Source organism: Lichenostomus cassidix, chromosome 1Aa, assembly GCF_008360975.1.
Source record: "Lichenostomus cassidix isolate B80296 chromosome 1Aa, HeHo_3.0, whole genome shotgun sequence".
Lineage (NCBI taxonomy): Eukaryota > Metazoa > Chordata > Aves > Passeriformes > Meliphagidae > Lichenostomus > Lichenostomus cassidix.
In genome coordinates, this window is record NC_139480.1 from 17,450,151 (window position 1) to 17,463,932 (window position 13,782).

The 13,782-nt window shown below is 35.4% G+C and overlaps 1 long non-coding RNA gene across 2 annotated transcripts; it reads left to right on the forward strand.

The window, feature by feature from the left end:
• Nucleotides 1-4,937: 4,937 nt before the first annotated feature.
• On the forward strand, nucleotides 4,938-13,451 carry LOC146443246 (uncharacterized). Of its 2 annotated transcripts, XR_014855977.1 has the most exons (4): nucleotides 4,938-5,026; nucleotides 10,434-10,522; nucleotides 11,670-11,829; nucleotides 12,834-13,451. It is a non-coding gene; the product is annotated as an uncharacterized LOC146443246 (long non-coding RNA). The 2 variants fall into 2 exon arrangements; XR_014855976.1 differs by lacking the exon at nucleotides 12,834-13,451 and having other exon boundaries at nucleotides 11,670-11,927.
• The last annotated feature ends 331 nt before the right edge of the window (nucleotides 13,452-13,782 follow it).

Below are 13,782 nucleotides of genomic sequence, written 5' to 3' on the forward strand. Positions count from 1 at the left end.
CAGGAAAAAAGTGTGTATTTGTGGTCACTGAAACTTTTTCACATTCTCTCTACATTCCACAGGGGAACTTTCAGTCGCCAGCACCAGGTAGCTGTAGATTAGGCTATCAACCTAAACCTGAGCCATCCATTTCCTGGGACCGATCAGGGACAGAGAGAAGGGGAAGGGGGGTGTCCTGCCACAGTGCCCAAACTGGTTGGCAAAGAACATTAAGAAAAAATTTCATCCTAAATAATTAAGGATGAGGGGAGAATTCCAAATCTCAATCTCTCTGAACTCACTAGGAAAGTTTACTCTTCCTTTCACTGATGAGATAGAATTTTGTAATCACACCAAAATCAAATGTTACTTACATAGTGGTGTAAATTTTACATTGGTAAATTGATTTAGCTGCATGCAATTTTGTGATGATTAGAAACTAACGGGTAAAAGAAATGTGATTTATCAGGCAAAAGAAAATTAACCAAGGATGTGTAAAAGGATAGAGCAAGATTTTGAGATGTTTTGAATAAATTTGCACTAGTATACACATGGAACTGCCCAAGTGCTTCCAAGGAGGATGTATGAAATTTCAAAACACTGGGTAAGGAAAAATGCCTATTTTTGAGGTAAAAGAATAAATGGAAAATATTTATTCTGCCAACTCTGTTTCAATTTGCCACATTAACCAAACTAATTCCAAGGTTAGGACCTTAAGAAAATATGTAGAAAAATAATGGTCAGCATTTATTTAATTTAAGATAAACAACAGTGAGGAAGAATAATGAAGATGCAGAAGAAATCATACCTGTAACTTGACCTAGGAAGAATTATTTTGCTCTGATGAAGAATTTTTCATTATATTCTCTTAACATAAACATGGAAATCTTCAAATATATCCCGTGGCCAAAGGAAAGAATTACTGCATTCTTCATGCCCAACCACTAATCTTAAAATTAAGCAGGGGAGATGGAACAGATATTAAGGGAAGTTTTCTGATGGAAATTCTCTGGAATTGAACATTGAAACAGGTTTGTGGCAGCTGCAGAACATCCACTGCCTGGTTTTAACATTTTTGTTAGGAAGGAAATATATTGGTAAATTAAACAAGGCCACAGATGGATAAGATCACAAAGTTATGGTCTTGTGGGCAGCACTTTTCTGTCAGTTACAAACAGATAATCCTAATTTTCTTTATCCATATGAACAAATCCACAGTGTAGGACATCATGGCCCTGTGAAAATAACAGATAAAAAGATTGTGACACAAGCATCTCTTAACTATGTCAGGAATGTCTGTCTATCCATCTAATGTTATGATTCATGAATTCATACATTATGTAAAGGAAAATTAAAATGATGGAAACACTCTGCAGAATTTTTAAGGACAGAAAGCTCACAAACAACCCTTCCGCCAGAGATATTAGTAGAACTAGTACACACATTTTTCAAAGTGAAAAGGTAACAAACAGTAATTTCAGTGGGGGCATTGAGTGATTCTTCAGTGATTCATCAGGCAAACCCCAAATCAATAATAAGTTACTCTATAAGCCCGCTGCAGATCTGGCAAAGTTTTATTATAGCATAATAATAAATTAATAAATATCAGGACATTTAAGGCTAAGGAAAGTAGTATTATCATTAAAAATCTATGAATGATCCATCACTACTTGTTTTTTCCTTCTTCTATTAACAAATGTAGACTTGTGGAATTTAGAAAAACAGATTAAAATTGCCTCAGATGAGAAAGGCAACAGGTAATAGGAAAGTAATTCAGAGGCATAGAAGATGAATAATTGAGAGCAATGATTTCTCTATATCAACACTAAACTATTACCATAGTGGACAAAAATATGTATTAGTGCAGTGATATGGTTTTTTTACCTAATGCACAAATGTATTTGATATTTTACCATATTTTTAAATCTATGTGCTTCACGTGTGCTCTTGAATGCAGTTAGGCACAACTAACTGCTGGATCTTTATCTAATTTTCCCTTATGTCAATGAAAAAAATGTCTTTGTAATGATTAAAGATAATAGTTTTACTGAAAGTTGTTTAGATTTGCTATTGACTTTTATAATTTTTAGTTTCATCAAGTGATACAACTGTTAGATGTCACAGCCGTTCTGTATCTCATATCACACTCAAATTTTATGAAGGGCATTTAAAGTTCCCTTCAAATTAAAAGAGTTTTATTTTAGATAGCCACCTGAAATGCCCATCATCATTAGAATGTTCAAGTTCCTCCCTACCATAATTACACTGCAATAAACTAAATCTACAGACAAATTTATTCAGTATAGAGAATTTGACTCTAAAATTTTACATCTACTTGATTCCTAGCATGCATAAGAGATTTTTCCTATAAGCTTTCTTGTCTTCATGCAAAACCAAAGAGATTTATGTAAATTGCATACACGTTAAGCTTTGAAAAATGAAATTTTACTGTGAATAGTCTCTGATTTGATACATGAGATTCCTTATTTCCATCTGAATTTGTTTTGCACCTCTATTGTATAAATAAAAGTTATATTTGCACATTGTTCATATGTCAGCTAAGCAATTCAGCTACTATTATGAAACATAGTGCATGTTTTCGGGAGTCTTAAACATGAATTACCTGTCTTGCAAATTTCCTAATTAGTTCAACCAATTTTCTTTCTGTCTCCAGGTAATATGAATCAGTGATCTGAATCTGATGTTGTTAACAAAATAGAGTGCTGAACAAATGTTTTAGGTCACAGTCTGTTTATAGCAATAGAAAGAGTGCCTTATTTGTTTCCTAATTTATATATTTTGATTTATTTAATAATTTATCAGGGAAAAAAAGAAGAAAAAAAAAAGAAAAAGAAAGTCTTCTTAGACCTTCATAATGATTCACATCAGTTTCAAAGTACCCATTGATGCAGCTGTCAGCTTTCAAGGGAATGTTAATTTTAAATGCAAGTTTTCAGTGTCAGAAGACAAAGGCATTTCTATAATATTATTCACAATTCTGTCTGATTTTCTACATGCCTGCATTATACCGGTTATTAATCCTGAAGTTTTAGTTCACCCATAGTGATTTCTGTTTATTTAAGTCTGAAACAATTTAATTTTTAAAAAATATCAGATTAATAGCATCTGTAGTGTAGCTCATATTCTGTAGTGGAAAATTCCTGTAACAGAATCACTGACTGTAATGTGGAAGTAATCTGCGGAAGTTCATATTGTGAGTATTTTTTTAATATTAAGAAACTAACACAAAATACTTGTCCAGGTGAAATTCATTCCCACCTTTAACTTTAGCAGTGAAAAAATATTAATCACTGAGATACCTTCAATAATGAATGCATTCAAACAGCCTATTCAAAATTTACCCCCAGTTTAAAATCCAGACTGTGTCTTCTGTGATGTTTCAAGTAGTGAAATTTTAGGGAAATTTCTCCAGTTGTCTCCATCCCTTGGAGTAATTCTTTCAGGGAAGGGTAAAAGTTCAGACAGAGACATTGCCAGGGCAACTGGCACAAATTAAAAGAGCTTCTTTGTACCATGAAAGCCCTGCTCAGCAATAAAATGGGAGAGGCGTGTTACAAAGCGAGGGATATTCCAAAGTAGGCATCGCTCAGAGATTGTCTGGGCATGGGTCTGCTTTTAGAAGTGGTAAGTGGTTTTAAGTTTTTTATCCAAGTATTAAGCTGTCTTTTTCTTGATCCATGAGGTTTTTTCCTTTTTGTTTTCTTTCTGATTCTCTCTGTCAACCCTCTGGGGAAGAGAGTGAGCAAATGGGCTGGGGTCAACCCACCCCATAGGGAAAATGTAATTTTCAAATGATATCAAAATGTAAATTCCATTGAAATCATGGTTGTGACATTCAATTCCAATTCTCAATTTTATATTTAAATAATTTATTGAAGTTTGATCTTGGTTATTCTCAATATAACTACTGTGTTGGTTATCTTTTTATATGCTTAAATAACATGATGTTATATGCATAAATCATGATGTTTCATGCATAAAATGCATTCAGTCACTAATCCCACAGGTGATTATGTATCTATGCAGAGAAACTACGTTCAGCTATTACATTCCTGAAGGATTTTATGTTGTCATAGCATATGTAACATCTTCTAATATTGGCCATGTGAAAATTTAGTAAAGGATTTGGAATTGATTTGCACATTTTTAGAGTCTAACTCAATTTTTTTTTTTACTTGCTCCAGGGTCTGTCTTTGAGTCAATAACTGTTTCCATTGTGAGAGTGTCTGCTATAAAGAAGATAAATGTAATGTTATTTGGATTTATTTATAAATGGAAACATTAAGATTTAAAATGAAGCTTCCTACATGTGTATAGGTTTCTGTAATTTCATGGAAGATTATTATAAGCAACTTAAAGAAAAAAAATCTTGATACTGCCACAATCATGTTCAGGGGATAGACTTACCCCATGAAAGTAATTTAAAGTGTAGTCAAGAGGTGGCAATGAATAGTGTATACTAAAGCTTTGCATTTTCACCTCCCTAGGAAGAAGGGATAGTCTCATTGCTGTGAAGCAGATGGTTGCTGCTGACAGAGACAGCATTAGGAATCACAGAAAGATCCAGAAATAATGCTTTTTACAAACATTGCCTGTAAGGAAATTCTAAAACTATTCATAGTGCACTATGTATTCTGAGAAAGCAACATGCAAAGGGTTTGCACCTTGGCTTCTCATGAAAAATAGGTCTGCGCATCTCTCAGCCAATTTCAGTGAAATTGTATAGAGGAATCCCTATAGTGCAATGCATGAACAGAGAAGACATGACCTGTAAATACCCTAACTTTGGTCAAAAATAAAAAGAATGAGTTAATGACAAAAAGTGATAGAGAAACTTGTTTGATAGGAAATTATGTTTCTTTCCTTTTTTTGTGAAGCATTCTTAGGCATAGGATGGCAGAAAAGAAAGATACTATGCTCTAATTCCTTCCTTTTCTAGTTCATACACAGAGAAAAAATTGAGGAGGTAAATTCTGAAACATTTGCATTCCTACATCTCCCTCTTGGTTTTCTCCATGAGAAAAAAGTAGGATTAGAAGGATATTTATAAAGATAAACAAGCAAACAAAAATTAGTTTTCCTTATTAAAGGGATGTTTAATTACCCCAAAGTGAAACATCTATAACATTTAATCCAATAACAGAAATAAGGGACAAAAAAGACTTAATTAATCAGAGTAATTGAACACAAAATTGAAAGCAGTATCCATTAACTAGGAAAGAAAAATGACAACATAGTAAAGTACTATATGCATTATTAATTGTTTTAGCAGATTCTATTAGAACAACTGGATTAAAAGGTCCTTTGAAGATGTCTTCATATGCTGCTCTTTTCAGTAATCATAAATCAATTATAAAATATTATTATGTAAAACAGTTGGCATACTTAATTTGAACTGTAAAAACTGTTTTACTTTGTTCAAATCCCTCCTCCCAAGATTTCATTAACTGTTTCTAGAATTTATTTCATATCAATTCTTAAAAAAAAAAAACAACTATTTTACCATCTTCAGATAATTGTTTTCCAACACTTGTACTTTCAAATAGAGAACAGATTGTGCAGAACATTTTATTCTTGCTACAACTGTCACCAAAAAAAAAAGTCTTCAGGGTGGTTATTTGATATTTTAAAAAGTTATAGCTATCAAAAACTAACATTTTGAAATTGAGTATGGAATCTACTATGATGCTGGAACATATGCATATGATTGAAGACTTTTATAACACATGCTAAACAATAGTATTATTTTTATATCAAACTAGTCATGAATTATCATCTTATCAGGGGGAACTGGGGACATTTGCTCTAACATAGATGGGTAAAATGGCAAAAAATGAAAATTATTTTATCAAAGCTAGACAACAAGTACCATAGCATCAGGACTAGAATCTATCTGAAATTTTCAGATTTCCAGCACTCTGTTCCTTACAGCAGATTATTTCATTTTTAACTCTGCACTTTTGCTTTCCATCACAATATTTCATCCCACTGTCTTTCTTATTGTGTGAAGCTCCCATGGAGAACACAAAGAGCAGCAATTTTGCTTTAAAGAAAAGAAAACCAACAAAATTTAATAGAGGATTCTTAAAAGAAATAATCAAATTCTTAGGAATTTAAAACTACAAATATAGAACTTCTGCTAAAAAACATGCCACCAGCTGGTATTGTCTTTCAAGCTGAAATGAGAATGCAAGCAGATTTTTGGTAAATCTTGTTCACTCTACAAGCCACTGATAATATTTCTTTTAGTTGTGATCACTTCATAATTTAATTTCTTTTCTCATTAACATATTTGGATATTGAAAATAAAATGTCTTATCCTGTGAGAGCAATTCTCAATGTGGTTGTTTGTGTTAGCTATTTGTCTGTTTGTAGCCTGGAGTTTCTAGGCCAGGAGATGCAGCTTCCCTAGTGGTTAAGCAGCAGCTCATCTGTGATTACGTGACACACATTTAATGCTCCCCAAAGCAAAGAGACAGAATAGATTTGATTTCACCAAATACATGTAAAACTGAAAACTTCATCAGCAGCTGTTAATTCATCCTGTTTGCATTAGCTTGCTGAAAGTGTAAAAGCCTATCATGCCGTAGAGTTAAACAGAATGAAAACAGTCATTTGACTAACAGTGAACTTCATTCAAGAGAGTATGTGTTTCTCACTCTGTGTGTGTGGCAATGACTTAAATTTTCAACAGCCAAATTTCACTTGCCAAAGGCAGGGAAGTGACACCAGATAGCACAGCAATGTGCTGCCTGCCAGGACCTCACAGAAAGGCCTTTGGAAAAGCCCAGTGACACATCTATCCATGCCTCCTGGTTCACTGGCTATGATTTTACTTCACAAACATGGAAGGCCAGTAGAACTTTCAGAATCTTGTTACAAAACATTATTGCTTTCAATTTTTTGTTCATATTTCAAGGAAATATTTTCTGGGTGGACACACTAACATGCATCATAGGAGTTTATGAGTGAATGTATGGGTAACTGGAAGGAAAATAGTGATGCAGCTGAGGATACACTTGGGAATGTTGACATTAGATCACAGCAGAGTAGCGGATATTAGAATAGTATAATAGATGTCAGAATAGCAGTTTCAGTTAGCATATAAGCACTATGTTGGAGCAAACAAATATTAATAACATATCAGTGATGTCAATGCACCCATTAGATATTAATAACATTCAGTAACTACAGAATAATTTCTGTACCTGTACTATCTATGGATAAATATCTGAAATGGATCAGTAGATCATTTTTTTGCACACTGATCTATTCAGTGTCACTCCAGAAAGGATGTTTCTCAGATTAGCTTGTGGTAACAGAATATTAGTTGTTATCAGGAAACCACAGCTTGAAGGCTGTCGAAGAAAATCAAGAGCTTGAGACAGAGATCCTGACAGTGTGAGTAAAGATCATGATGTAGGCCTTGAAGACATGATAGTGGTCAGCACAGGGCCACAAAAATGTGTCACAAATGTTCTATGCTATTCACTAAAGGCATGAAGCCTTACTAACTGGGAATAAAAAATGGTTTTGAGGAAAACAAAGAAGCAAAGAATGAATATGCAGTGTATGTAAAACATTGCATATATAATAAAACTCAATAGCACATGAAAATGGGAATCTGTGACTAAAGATGAAATAGACTGTCAGCAAACATATAAACAGAGCTTTAAGTACACCGAAGAGCAAGAAGGAAGAAATGCTCCATTGATAAAAGATGTTTACTGCCAAATGAGCCAGGATGTTGACAACTCACCGTACTTGCATGTCTTCTTCCTGAGGAAGACTAGTGCCTTTGACCTCTGCATGCTGGGCAGGCTGTTCAGGGGTGAGCCTAACACCAGGGAAGAGGGTTGGTACTAAAATGTTTTTCTTTATCAGTTTCAATTCTGTCATTATAAGCTGTTATAGTAATTAATTGGGACTGAGTTAATAATATCTCCTTCGCTAGATTGATAATACTTTAATTAATGTAACAATAAATCCTTAGCTCTGTATATAAGGTGTATTTCTCAACCCACATAAATTACATGCAGTCTTTGGTCTTGTACCCTGCCCTAGAGCTCATTTGTAATTTAGATGCAGCACTGCAATGCCAAAATAGCAGAATGTCTGAAAGTACACACAATTTTGTTCACATTTTAACATTTATTCTGAGTATCCTTGCTTTAACTCACTTAAATCAATCTCTTGAAAAATCATACTCAGTTCCCAAACTGAATTATTCCATAGTAGTCTCATTAACTATAAATATAATTTCCATGCCTACCACATATTTATTTCCCAGTATTGAAGGCTTTTCCAAAAGCATGATGTGACATTCTTTGGTGCACATTTTCACACAGACATTTTTAACATCATTCATGTATGCTGTCAGGCTAGGAAGCTTAGCTGTGTCTTGTGATCATTTCATCCATACAAATAAAACATTGGTTTTACAGCATGTACTTTAACATTATGAATTTCAGAAACACAGTCAGGGACAAACTCATGAGATAATCAGACCCATTTAAGGCTATTAAACATTTATATGAAGAAATAAAGATTCAGTTTAAAAGTCACTCATCACAAAATACCTAATATATTATTTTGATAGTAAAATTTTTTTTTAAAAAGTAAAATTTAGCCCAAAATAGGACTTTTAGATATTTATAATATTATTTTTGCATTCCTAAACTACCCTACAGGTGGGTGCTGATGCATGCTAATAGCTTGACATAGTGACATAGTTACTGGAAATTAAGGATTACTGACAGCTGTACACCACCGTAATGAAAATCTGGTAAATCAGCACAGCTCTATGGGAGGGCATTTTGCATTGCTGATTTATATGTGTGATGTCAGTGACTATCTCCTGTTCCAAAAGCACTGGGTACATTTTGGGTGCAGGAAAAGCAGTCTATTTCTAAAAATAACTGATGAGGGTAGTGCTTGTATGGCTTAACCAAAAGCAAAATACAAATGAATAGATAAAAAAATAAAATCACACTATGAAACTGAAAGAAAATGAAACCTGGGAGAAGAGACCAATGCCCACCTTGCTACAATGTCCTTTCAGGGAGTTGTAGGTAGTGATAAGGTCTCTCCTGAGCCTCCTTTTCTCTGGGCTGAACAATCCCAGCTCCCTCAGCTGCTTCTCATAAGACTTGTGCTCCAGCCCCTTCACCAGCTTAATTTCTCTTTTTTGGACACAATATGTTTTATTTAGGGATTTTTGCAAGAAAAGAAGGAGGTATATCCATGGGACCATTTGCCATCTACCTTGGGTTTTGTAATCCTATCTTCTCCAAATCCTGTTGAAAATCCTGGTCTGGGTCACTCTTACACAGATGAATACAAATTAATATCTCCCGCTTCCAACTAAAATGCTTATGACACTGTGTTTTTTGAGAATAATCTCTGATGGTCATTCACTTTGAATTGATGCTTTAAAAATGAGCTGCAGCCAGGACTAGGCTTCTAGCTAAGATATCTCTCAGCTGAGTGCCTGAATATCAACTGTAGCCTGTAGTTTCGCCAATGCTTAGTAGCCTTCTTATTAATTAACTTGTGCAATGAAACATCACCTGAAGAAAATATTTGAGCTCCCCTGTAGTTTGGTTTGAGTCACAACAGATGACAAAAGTAGGAAGAGAATAGTGATCTTTTGTGTCACCATCCCATCCTGGGCAGGAATTCTGCCAATGCAACCATAGATTTTGTGTAAACTATGTTAGTTGTAGCCTTTTCTCCACGTCCTATCTTCATAACTACTAAGCAGGATGAAATGTGAGTGTTTAGCAGCCAGTGTCAAAGACAGGCTGAGACAGCTGTTCAAATCAAGAACACATTATATTTGCAGGAAAATGTGCACGTACTGGCTGCACAAACAGATATTCATTTGAGATGAATATAAAGGAAGAAATGAGCAGTGCACTGTTTTCTATAGCATTCTTTTAAAGACTGAACAGCTCAGATGACGGAAGAGAAGACAACAATGAGAAATTCCCAGATTGCAGGACATAGGTTTTGCACAGTTCTATAGAAAATCAGAGCTATAATTTACAGTTTAAGCACCTAAGTCTTTCTTTTGCCTATGTCAGCTGAATGACACACACACAAAAATGTTCTGATTCATATTTTTGTCATATAAATGTGGGGTTTTTTTTAATTTATGTGGTGCTCTACAACACTGCTGAGTGGCTCAGGCCTCTCCTGGTTTCATTATGTAAGAATGGCAGATTGAATACCTAGTACGCAAATTACTGATTGAAATATTAAACTAATAGTCTGAGTTCATTATGCAGATTTGAATTAAATGAGATCAATGTCATGTATTAAATTAACAAGTAAATAACTTAAAAGGGATAATAGGTGTCTTCATCATCCCCAAAGCATTTGAGATTAAAACAAAGACCAGGTTTTACATCTGTTTTTCTCTCTTTTCTTAGATACTCAGATCTGAAGAAATTAACATGTGGAGCTGTTTTTTAATCATAGAGGGCAGACAGAGACCCATCAAGCTTCCAGTTTTACAGAGGTAAAACACAGCTGCAGTCCCTCTCAGAATTATACACTTTAAGAACAACTTAAAGAAGGAAATAAGTCTCCGTTCCTTTGGGACCAACCATCAGATTTGTGTTCATTCACAGATGGCCTCATGAAATAAACAGAAATGCAGCCATACAGCACTTATGTACCACAACCTGTTGGTACTGTGATGGAGGGGTAGGAACTAGGACCACAAACTAGCCCTCCCTAAAGAATGTAACATGGAAAAGAGCAGGCATTAGGAAAAGCTTCATAAAATTTCACAAATCCTCAGTGTAAGAGAACCACACACATTTTGTATTTACTTCTGGATAGGCATTCAGGCTCTGTTTGCACACCTGAAAAACTCATGAGCAGCTTTTGAGTGAAATGTGGACAATGAAGTTAGTTGTCTCATTCCATTTTTAATAATTTTTTTTCCAAGTTGAAGATCTGATTTTCTTTAATGAATGTCTTTGAATAGGTATAGGTCTTCCTACATTAATTTGATGTTAATTCCAGAATCCTATTTTAAAATCAAATGTTTAATATGTTAGGGCTAGTATTAAACCTTGTATATGTATTTAAAAAAAGATACAGCAAATTAATACACTATCCCAGAGAGGAAATGCAAAGTCCCTTTTGAAGATGTGATTTATAATTCCTGTCTGCAATATCATTCTTTCTATCACGTCAGATATTTCAGCTTTTACAGAGGTTGTCATACCTTAAGAGTAGCTGTTTCCTTCTGAAAAAATACAAGGATGCCGTTGGATGAAACACAAAATTATGATTTAAAAGCCCTTGTCCCTGTTTAATTTCTCACTGCATTACTAAAGTCATGCTCAAGCCTCTCCCCTGCTCAGGCTGCCAAGCCCAGCCTGCACACCGCAGCCGAAGAGCTCTGCTGCCATCCTAAGGCAGCACCGGCAGTGCCCTGGCAGGATGCGCTGATGCTCCGAGTGCTCCCTCATCACAGAGCCCAATTAACCTCCCGAGCAGCCCACCAGTGCCACTCGCTCCTCATGGCACTGCGGAATCTGTGCGCGAATTGCTGTGGCGAAAAGCACATTTAGTACTTGCAGTGTTACTGGGCTGCCTCGGTAATCCTCAAAATGACAAATCACTGTCTGCACGATTAATTTTCTTTCTGTCAGGTCTAGAAAGATGAGAGATTTTGGGGACGTCGTACAACGTGTCAGGGAAATGCCAGCTGTCTCCATAACATCTCAGTGCTAACAATGGAGGGAGATTGATGATTCGTACACAGTGCTGTTTTTCATAACTTTAACAAATCTGAATTCCTCAGCAGATAAAGTAATGGAATCTGTCAGTCAGCAGGAAAATACTCAGAGCAGCAGCAGATATTTAAATAATCAATATTATAACACTTGAAGGTGGTTTCAATAAACCAAAGGGACTTAAATTTTCACACAATAAAAGAAATATTCCTTTTTCCTCTTTCCTCATGATGGCTGTACTAAAGACATAATCACAGACACAAACTCTTAAAGGAATCAAAATACATTTTTCTTTCACAAAGAGAAGTGTTTCTGCTTGGCAGGTATTAAGATTTTATATATATGAAGATTTTACATATATGTGCCTCATATTTAAAGCAATGAAAGAGAATTTAGCAGCACACTTCAATTGGATATGCTGACATTAATGACAGATACTTACATGAATTGCAAGAATACTCCTTCAACTTTTCTAAAGTCTTATATGCATCACAGTGCAGACTGAGCCCTGACCATTTAGGATTACTTTCTAAATCTGGACAGGTCTTCCAGTTCATGAAATAATAACAGCAGTATCTCCCATGCTTCACCTTGTAAACTTACCAAGGTGCTATTTGATAGAAATCTCAAGAGAAATCAATGAGCTCTATCAACAAATATATCTAAAAGGATCAGTACTGTATCAAAAAAAGAAACTGTGGTGCCTCAGAAAGAGCAGACTATGGTTCCTTTTTCTCTGGGGAACCACTCTCAAAGATTACTGTGGTTTCTGGCTTATAACAAAGTGGGACTGGAAGAGCCCTCATAGTAATCTTCTTGAACCTTCTGAGCATAGGGATCTAGATTATTTTCATACATTTATTTTTCCAGGATTTTCAGACTCCTATGAATAGCTCGGATCTCTCTGAAACTTCATCTGTTTTTACCAAAATATGCTTACAGGAAGCACATGCTGTTTTTCTAAGTGATATATTTTCTGTACTTTATTGATTCCCCCATATTGTGAAGAAGCTTGTACAGAGTGCTCTTTGATGTAATCTTTTTGGATTTCATTAAAGCTTTTGATAATGTCTCTTTCAGGATCCTTCTGGACAAAATGTCCAGCCACATCTGGATAAAGGCATCATGTAATGGGTGAGCAACTGGCTCACATGTTGGGCCTGAAGTTGTGCCAGAGGAGGTTTAGCTTGGATTTTAGAAAAAGGTTCTTCTCCCAGACAGTGGTTGGGCACTGGAACAGCTTCCCAGAGAAACCACCAAGCCTGACAAGGGTTTGGACAATGCCCTCAGGCCCATGGTGGGACTCTTGGGCATGGTGCTGTGCTGGGCCACGAGTTGGACTCGATCCTGGGGGGCTTCTTCCAACTCAGCATATTCTGTGATTCTGCAGTTCTGTCATTTTCTCTCTTTCTCTCTCTCACTTCCTTTACTCTTATTCTTTGCTATAATGTATCTGAATAAGAATTTTATTCAGGGCTCAATTAGTAAATAAAACATAAACGGAACATGTTCTTTTGACTTATGTGCATTCTGAAAAGGAGCGTACTATATTTCATCCTCATACAGATAAATTCTGAACATCTTCCGTACAGTAAAGGCCACACAAAATTGCAGACTTCACTGTTGAAGGGAACTAGTCCTAAAAATCACACCTTTTCACAGGAAGCACATTGCCTTAGAATGACAGAATTTATTATAGCGGGATGCTGAGAAAACAGACTTTTCCCTCTGAGCTACACAGTTAAATGTTCAAATGCCCCAGAAAATAAAGTGCCCCCAGCTCTCCTCAAGAGGGAATGAAAACAGGAAGAAAATTCAAGTATTCCTCTATTCTGTACAATGGTGACCATAGATTTTTGGATTTCAATAAATATTTCCAAATCAAGAGTTTTCATTATAGTCTTTAAATATCAGGTTCTGGGTGTTGCCAAATGAAAGAGGTGTGCAACATGTACCTTCAGGCTAATTATTAGGTGATTTTTTTTATTTTTATGGAAGAAATAGGAGTCGTGGGGAAGACCAAAAGGAG